This window comes from Saccopteryx bilineata, chromosome 8 (genome assembly GCF_036850765.1).
Source record: "Saccopteryx bilineata isolate mSacBil1 chromosome 8, mSacBil1_pri_phased_curated, whole genome shotgun sequence".
Classification (NCBI taxonomy): Eukaryota; Metazoa; Chordata; class Mammalia; order Chiroptera; family Emballonuridae; genus Saccopteryx; species Saccopteryx bilineata.
The window spans coordinates 59777783-59785285 of NC_089497.1; the positions used below are offsets into that span (position 1 = coordinate 59777783).

The 7503-nt window shown below is 42.8% G+C and overlaps 1 non-coding gene across 1 annotated transcript; it reads left to right on the plus strand.

The window, feature by feature from the left end:
• Nucleotides 1–6873: 6873 nt before the first annotated feature.
• On the plus strand, nt 6874–6949 carry TRNAS-GGA (transfer RNA serine (anticodon GGA)). The gene has a single exon. It is a non-coding gene; the product is annotated as a tRNA-Ser (tRNA).
• Nucleotides 6950–7503: the final 554 nt, after the last annotated feature.

Here is a 7503-nt window from a genome sequence, read left to right on the forward strand (position 1 = left end):
AGATGAATCTTGAGAACATTATGCTAAGTAAAATCAATCAGTCACAAAAAGACAAATAGTTTATGATTCCACTTATATAAAGTACCTGGAGTAGTCAGATTCATAGAGACAAAAAGTGGAATGATGGCTTCCTGGAGTTGGGAAAGGGGAATTTGAGTTGTTCAGTGGGTACAGAGTTTTAGTCTTACAAGATGGAAAGAGTTCTGGACATTGGTTATATAATAATGTGAATGTACTATACATTTTAAAATAGTTAAGATAGTAAATTTTATGCTATGAGACTTTTACCACAATTAAGAGTAAAAAAAAAAAAGGTTGTTTTAAACTAAGTCATTGTATTTTAAGTAAATTTTAGGGTCAGCTTGCCAATTTCTATGAAATAGCCTGCTGGGACTTTTAAAGGGATTTCACTGAATGTATAGATTAATTTAGGGAGAATTACCTTGTCTAATAAACAATAATGAACATGACATATTTTTCTGTTTATTCAGGTCTTCTTTACTTTCTCAGGACTGTTTTGTACAAGTCTTAACTATATTTAATACATTTATTTCTAAGTATTTTTACGCTACTCTGAATGGTAGTTTTAAAGTTATACTTTTTGGATTTTATTTGCTAGCATAAAAAATACAATTGATTTCTGAATATTGATCTCATATCCTGTGACCTTGCTAAATTCACTTGTGGCTTCTAAGAGGTTTGTTTTTGTTTTTTTGAGATTCCTCAGGATTTTTGTAAGGCCAGTAGCCACAGCCACCATCACAGCTGCCCGGCCTGGGCAGGTTCGCATTTGATTCAGACAGACAGTAATGAAAGAATGGAGCCAAGAACTGGTGGGCCATTAGCTTTAATCCTAGCTTGCACTCAGTGGGCAAGAAATACACACAGTGAGAAAACACTTTCCTTTCCATTCAGGGTTCCCAAAAGCCACTGACTTATCTGAGTTTCCTAGAATCAAGGGTATCTACCTCATCAGCCTTATTCTCCTATGTTTCCCATCTCCTTCTCTTTGCACAAACTCTGCACAAACTGGCTTCTCTTTTAGCACTCTGCCATTTTGGCTGCTTCTCCTCTCCTCCACGTGGCCTTTCTCTGCTCTCCTCTCTAATGCTAATCTCAGGAACCGAGACAGCGAGCCCCCGGTCTGTCCCCATTTTATAGTGTAGAAATCAAAACCTTTAATCCAATATACAAACAAGGAAGTCTCTGATACAAAGTCACTTATCTGAGACATAATGGGATTCCTCATGAGAGTGTACCACCCACATCATGCAACAGTCAAGGGTGTGGGGGAAAGATTAGTTTTAAAACTAAACCTCAGGCTATAATGACCCTGCCTGCTTACAGCCTGTCTCCCACACCCCATTCAAACTATAAGCGAGCAAACATATATATCATATTTACAAACTTATTTGACCAACAATTTTCTACATACACAATCACATAGTTCACAAAAATTTTTACTTCTTTCTTTCCAATATTTATGCCATTTTTCAATACCTATTTAATTGACTCTTCCCTCCAGTACAATGTTGAATAGAAGTGGTGAGAGAGAGTTTGAAAATGAAATTATTTTAGTACTGGAAAACCACCAGTGGCCTCCAGAAAAGCAGTTTTCATAGAACAGTAGGGTGTTGCCTTTCGTGAAGTTTAAATGAAAAAGGAAGGAAAGAGATGCTAAAGACAGTCCTTATTCTCAGGGGACTTTGAAATTCTTATCCAAAAGGCGTTTCCAGAGTGTAAACAGGAGAGTTTTACTTACACACTTCTCTACCTCTGATCTTCTCATCCTAGATCCAGCCACCTTCACTCACCTGAACATTTCAGTAGCCACTTACCTCTCCTCTTTAACTGTCCTCCCCTCTCCCTTCCCCCAGTCTATTTCCCAGTACAAGTCTGAGTGAACCTTTTTTTTGGGGGGGGTCATAAAATTTTATTTAAACAATTAATTGTAATGGGATGAAATTGATCAGTTAGAGTACATAAATTCAGAAAAAACATCTCCAGATCATTTTGACATTTGATTATGTTGTATACCCATCACCCATAGTCAAATTACCCTCTGCCACCTTTTGTTTGGTTTTCTTTTTTTTAAATAATTTTATTTTTTAAATGGGGTGACATCAATAAATCAGGATACATATATTCAAAGAAAACATGTCCAGGTTATCTTGTCGTTCAATTATGTTGTATACCCATCACCCAAAGTCAGATTGTCCTCTGTCACCTTCTATCTAATTTTCTTCGTGCCCCTCCCCTTCCCCCTTTCCCTCTCCCTCTCCCCCTCCCCCCATAACCACCACACTCTTATCAATGTTTCTTAGTCTCACTTTTATGTCCCACCTACATATGGAATAATGCAGTTCCTGGTTTTTTCTGATTTACTTATTTCACTCTGTATAATGTTATCAAGGTCCCACCATTTTGCTGTAAATGATCCGATGTCATCATTTCTTATGGCTGAGTAGTATAATCCCTCTACTGGGTATATACCCCAAAAACTCAGAAACATTGATATGTAAAGACACATGCAGCCCCATGTTCATTGCAGCATTGTTCACAGTGGCCAGGACATGGAAACAACCAAAAAGCCCGTCAATAGATGACTGGATAAAGAAGATGTGGCACATATACACTATGGAATACTACTCAGCCATGAGTGAATCTTTTAAAGTGAAAATCAGATTATATTAGTCCTCTGCTAAAACCCTCCAACCACTCTACATGGTGAGTAGAAGCAATGCTACTCTATACTATGGCCATCAAAGCTCTGCCACTGCCCACCTTCTAGCCTCCTCTTCCTCGCTCTGCCTCCGGCATACCCTCCTGCCTCCTGGGACTTCTCTTTGTAACTGCTCACAGCCTGGCCATGAGACCTGGGAGCTGTTTAAAAATGCAGAATCTCAGGCTCCCCGCCCCAGACCTGCAGAATCCAAATCTGCATTTAGCAAGCTCCCCCTCGGGTCTCTGCACACTAAAGTGAGAAGCACTGCCCTGGAACCTACACACTCTTTCCTAAATTAGACCTTTTGCATTTGCTGTGCCCTCTGCTCCCCATGCCCTTTCCAGATCATTCACGACTCAGTTCCTCACCTCACTCAGGTGCCAGCTCCAACCTCACTTTCTGAGACTGGCTTCCCTGGGAAACCATATCTAAAGTGATTCCCCCTTCGATCTCTATCATCCTCCTATCTTTCTTTACAGCACTCTGCCTGTCTTGTTCTTCAGTGTAGACGGGTCAGCAAGAACAGAGTCTGCTCATGGCAGGATGATAACTATTTTTTAAATGAATGAATGAATTAATGAAAAATTAAACCTGAAGGAATATATAATAAGGTGGCATGGGATGTATCATAAGAGAGCTTCAAAGTACTGTGGAAGTGGACGAGGGAGAAATCACTTTCGATCTGGATGAAAGAAGTTAGAGAAGTTTCCATGCAGGCGGTGGCCTTTGAGCTGGACCCCAAAATATGGACAGTAATTCATCAAGAGAGGAGGGCAGGGGGAGTCTCTGGGAAGAGTGGAGATGTGAGCAAAGATGGAAGGGAGATGTACTGGCTTGCACAGGAGAGGGGCCATTCCTAGTGGCAGGAACCTGAGTGTGGGAAGATGAGCATATTGGAAAGACCAAGCTGCTGGGTGAGGGCAGGTTTTAATGCCAGGCAAGGAGTTGATACTTCATTCTGCAGACCACAGATGCCACTGGGGCTATTACCTTAATCAAATACCCCACAGACCCATTCCACCTGTGTCTAAATCAAGAGTTCACACCTGCATCAGAGTAAAGCAGCAGTTGTTTTACAAGTAAGTGCACACACGCTAACAAATACAGTGTGTCTGTAAAGTCATGGTGCACTTTTGACTGGTCACAGGAAAGCAACAAAAGACGATAGAAATGTGAAATCTGCACCAAATAAAAGGAAAACCCTCCCAGTTTCTGTAAGATGATGTGGCAGCATGTGCGCATGCGCAGATGATGACGTAACACCATGTATACAGCAGAGCAGCCCACGGCCATGCCAGTCGAGATGTGGACGGTACAGAGGAAAGTTCAGTGTGTTCTGTGGCTCACTAAATTTGAATCCGTGACCAAAGTGCAACGTGAATATTGGCGCGTTTATAACAAAGCGCCACCACATAGGAATAACATTACTCGGTGGGATAAGCAGTTGAAGGAAACTGGCATTTTGGTGGAGAAACCCCGTTCTGGTAGGCCATCAGTCAGTGACAAGTCTGTAGAGGCTATACGGGATAGCTGCCTAAGGAGCCCTAAAAAGTCTGTGTGTGAGCCCACATAGAACTGCACTGAATAGATATGAAACTGGGAGAGTTTTCCTTTTATTTGGTGCAGATTTCACATTTCTATTGTCTTTTGTTGCTTTCCTGTGACCGGTCAAAAGTGCACCATGACTTTACGGACACACTGTATTTATGTAACCATGACAGAGAGTGGCTACTCTCTGCTTGGCTTCTGGATGGCTTCCAGTCTATGCATTCTTTCACTTTGATTCTGTGGACAATGACATTCTGCCTCAATATACTCTGAGATGGACCTCAGTTTGGGCTGTACTGTTAGGTCAAACCATATGAAATTGTCAGTATTCAAATGATTGCGACCTTAAAAAAGGGAAATTTCACAGAGTCTGATTAATAGAAAAATCAGATTTCACCATGAGGACGTTAATGGAGGAACTTAATCCTCACTAAGCAGGGCTCCTTCCTAACTGAACTTTTCCTTTTGTGGGAACCCAGGTCCTTCTCTAGAATGCAGGCACTGCCTTCAGACCCAAGCAAGAGGCACAGTTGTCCAGAGTTACCTGGGGAAGATTCAATGCTCTCTTTTCAAAGCCCCATGACGTCTTGACTTGGGGCGAGTTAAAATTCATAAAGTGTGTGTGTGTGTGAGAGAGAATTATGGCCCACTGCCAGGGTTTTTCCCAAAAAAGCCTAATTTGGGAGGAGGGTGGGTCAGCTGTCACCTGTCAGAGTTGGAACAGGATTTCTTTAGCCAGCCCAACATTTCTGGAAAACATGGCTTTCAGAGCCTTGGGACAAAAAAGGAACAAAGATGTGGATGCAACAAGAGTTTGAGAGGGGATGATGGCATGTGTGAAAAAGAGGCTGTGTGAAGCTTATAAGACTCCCTATAGGGATGGTGCTGCATTAATTACCTGCCAAGGGGCTGTTGAGAGTGTAATTGCATTGCTTAAATGACTGTTTTGACTCCAGTCTTCTGCATCACAATTAATTGGTAAGTGTGTTTCATGGGCTTTCTATAACCTGCACCTCAGTGTGGAGTCTGGGTATGACCTAGCAATCCTAATTCTGGGTATATATCCAAAGAAAATGAAATGATTACTCCAAAGAGATATCTGTGTAGCATTATGTTCATTGCAGTATTATTTACAATAGCCATACATGAAAAACAATCCAAATATGAGTCTGACAGGGATATATATATGGACTATATATATGTGGAATATTACTTAGTCATGAAAACGAAGGAAATCTTTTTAGAGGGGGGGCAGAGACAGACTCCTGCGTGCATCCCAACCTGGATCCACCTGGCAAGCCCAATAGGGGGAGATGCTCTGCCTATTTGGAGCCCTTGCTCCATTGCAACCATGCCATTTTTTAGCGCCTGAGGTAGAGACCATGAAGCCATCCTCTGTGCCTGGGGTCAGCTCGCTTTAATTGAGCCAATGCTGCTGGAGAGGAGGAGAAGAGAGAGAGAGGCAAGAGGGGAGGGGTGGAAAAGCAGATGGACGCTTCTCCTATGTGCCCTGACCTGGAATAAAATTAGGAACTTCCACTCGTCAGGTCGATGCTCTACCACTGAGCCAATTGGCCAGGGCCTAGAAATCTTGACATTTGTAATAACATAGATGAAACTTAAGGGCATTATGCTAAGTGAAATAACTGAGACAGAGAAAGACAAATACTTATGACCTCATTTATATGTAAAACCTTAAAAAAACAAATTCATAGAAACAGAAAGTAGGTTGGGGATTGCCGGGGCAGGAAAAAAGGGTAAAGGTAGTAAAAGGGAACACACTTCTAGTTCCAAGATGAATAAGTTCTGACAAGCTAATGTATAGAATGGTGACTACAGTTAATAATACTGTATTGCATACTTGAAAGTGCCACAAACAGCCTGACTGGTGGTGGCGCAGGGGATAGAGTGTCAACCTGTGATGCTGAGTCCCAGGTTCAAAACCCCGAGATAGCTGGCTTGAGGGTGGCTCACCAGCATGAGTGCAGGGAAGCTGGCTTGAGCATAAGGTTACAACATGATCTCATGGTCACTGGCTTGAGTCCAGAGGTTGCTGGCTTGAAGCCCAAGGTCGCTAGCTCAGCTGGAGGTCCCCCCCCGCCCCGTTCAGGCACACATGAGAAAGCAATAAACAACTAAGGTGCTGCAACTACGAGGATGCTTCTCATCTCTCTCCCCTCCTATCTCTCTCTCTCTCTCTTTCTCTCTCTCTCTCTCTCTCTCTCTCTCACACACACACACACACAAATAGTAACTATGTTAGGTGATGAACATGTTAATCTCATCGTGGTAGCCATTTCACAATATATACATACAGGGTTGAGCACAAGTAGGTTTATAGTTGTGAGTAAGTGAAACACAGTTCATTCTTGTACTATTATTTATTATATTATTTTCCATACGAAAATGTAAACCTACTTTTGCTTCACCCTATATATCAAATCATCATGTTTTATACCTTAAACTTACACATTATTTACAAATTATATATCAGTAAAGCTGTAAAAAAATTAATGTTTTACATATATTACAAAAAACTGCATGATCTTGAGACCAGCAGTATTGGCATCACCTGGATATTTGTTAAAAATGGAGAATCCGCCCTGGCCAGTTGGCTCAGTGGTAGAGTGTCGGCCTGGAGTGCAGAAGTCCCGGGTTCGATTCCCGGCCAGGGCACACAGGAGAGGCGCTCATCTGCTTCTCCACCCCTCCCCCTCTCCTTCCTCTCTGTCTCTCTCTTCCCCTCCCGCAGCGAGGCTCCATTGGAGCAAGGATGGCCCGGGCACTGGGGATGGCTCCTTGGCCTCTGCCCCAGGCGCTAGAATGGCTCTGGTCGCGGCAGAGCAACGCCCCGGAGGGCAGAGCATCGCCCCCTGGTGGGCAGAGCGTCGCCCCCTGGTGGTCGTGCCGGGTGGATCCCGGTCGGGCACATGCGGGAGTCTGTTTGACTGTCTCTCCCGGTTTCCAGCTTCAGAAAAATACAAAAAAAAAAAAAAAAAAAAAGGAGAATCCCATACCCCATCTCAGACCTGTGGAGCCAGAATCTGTATTTTCTTTTTTTTTTTAATTTTAAGATTTTATTTATTCAATTTTCAGAGAGGAGAGAGAGAGAGAGAGAGAAAGGGGAGGAGCAGGAAGCATCAACTCCCATATGTGCCTTGACCAGGCAAGCCCAGGGTATCGAACAGGTGACCTCAGCATTCTAGGTCGATGCTTTATCTCACTGCGCC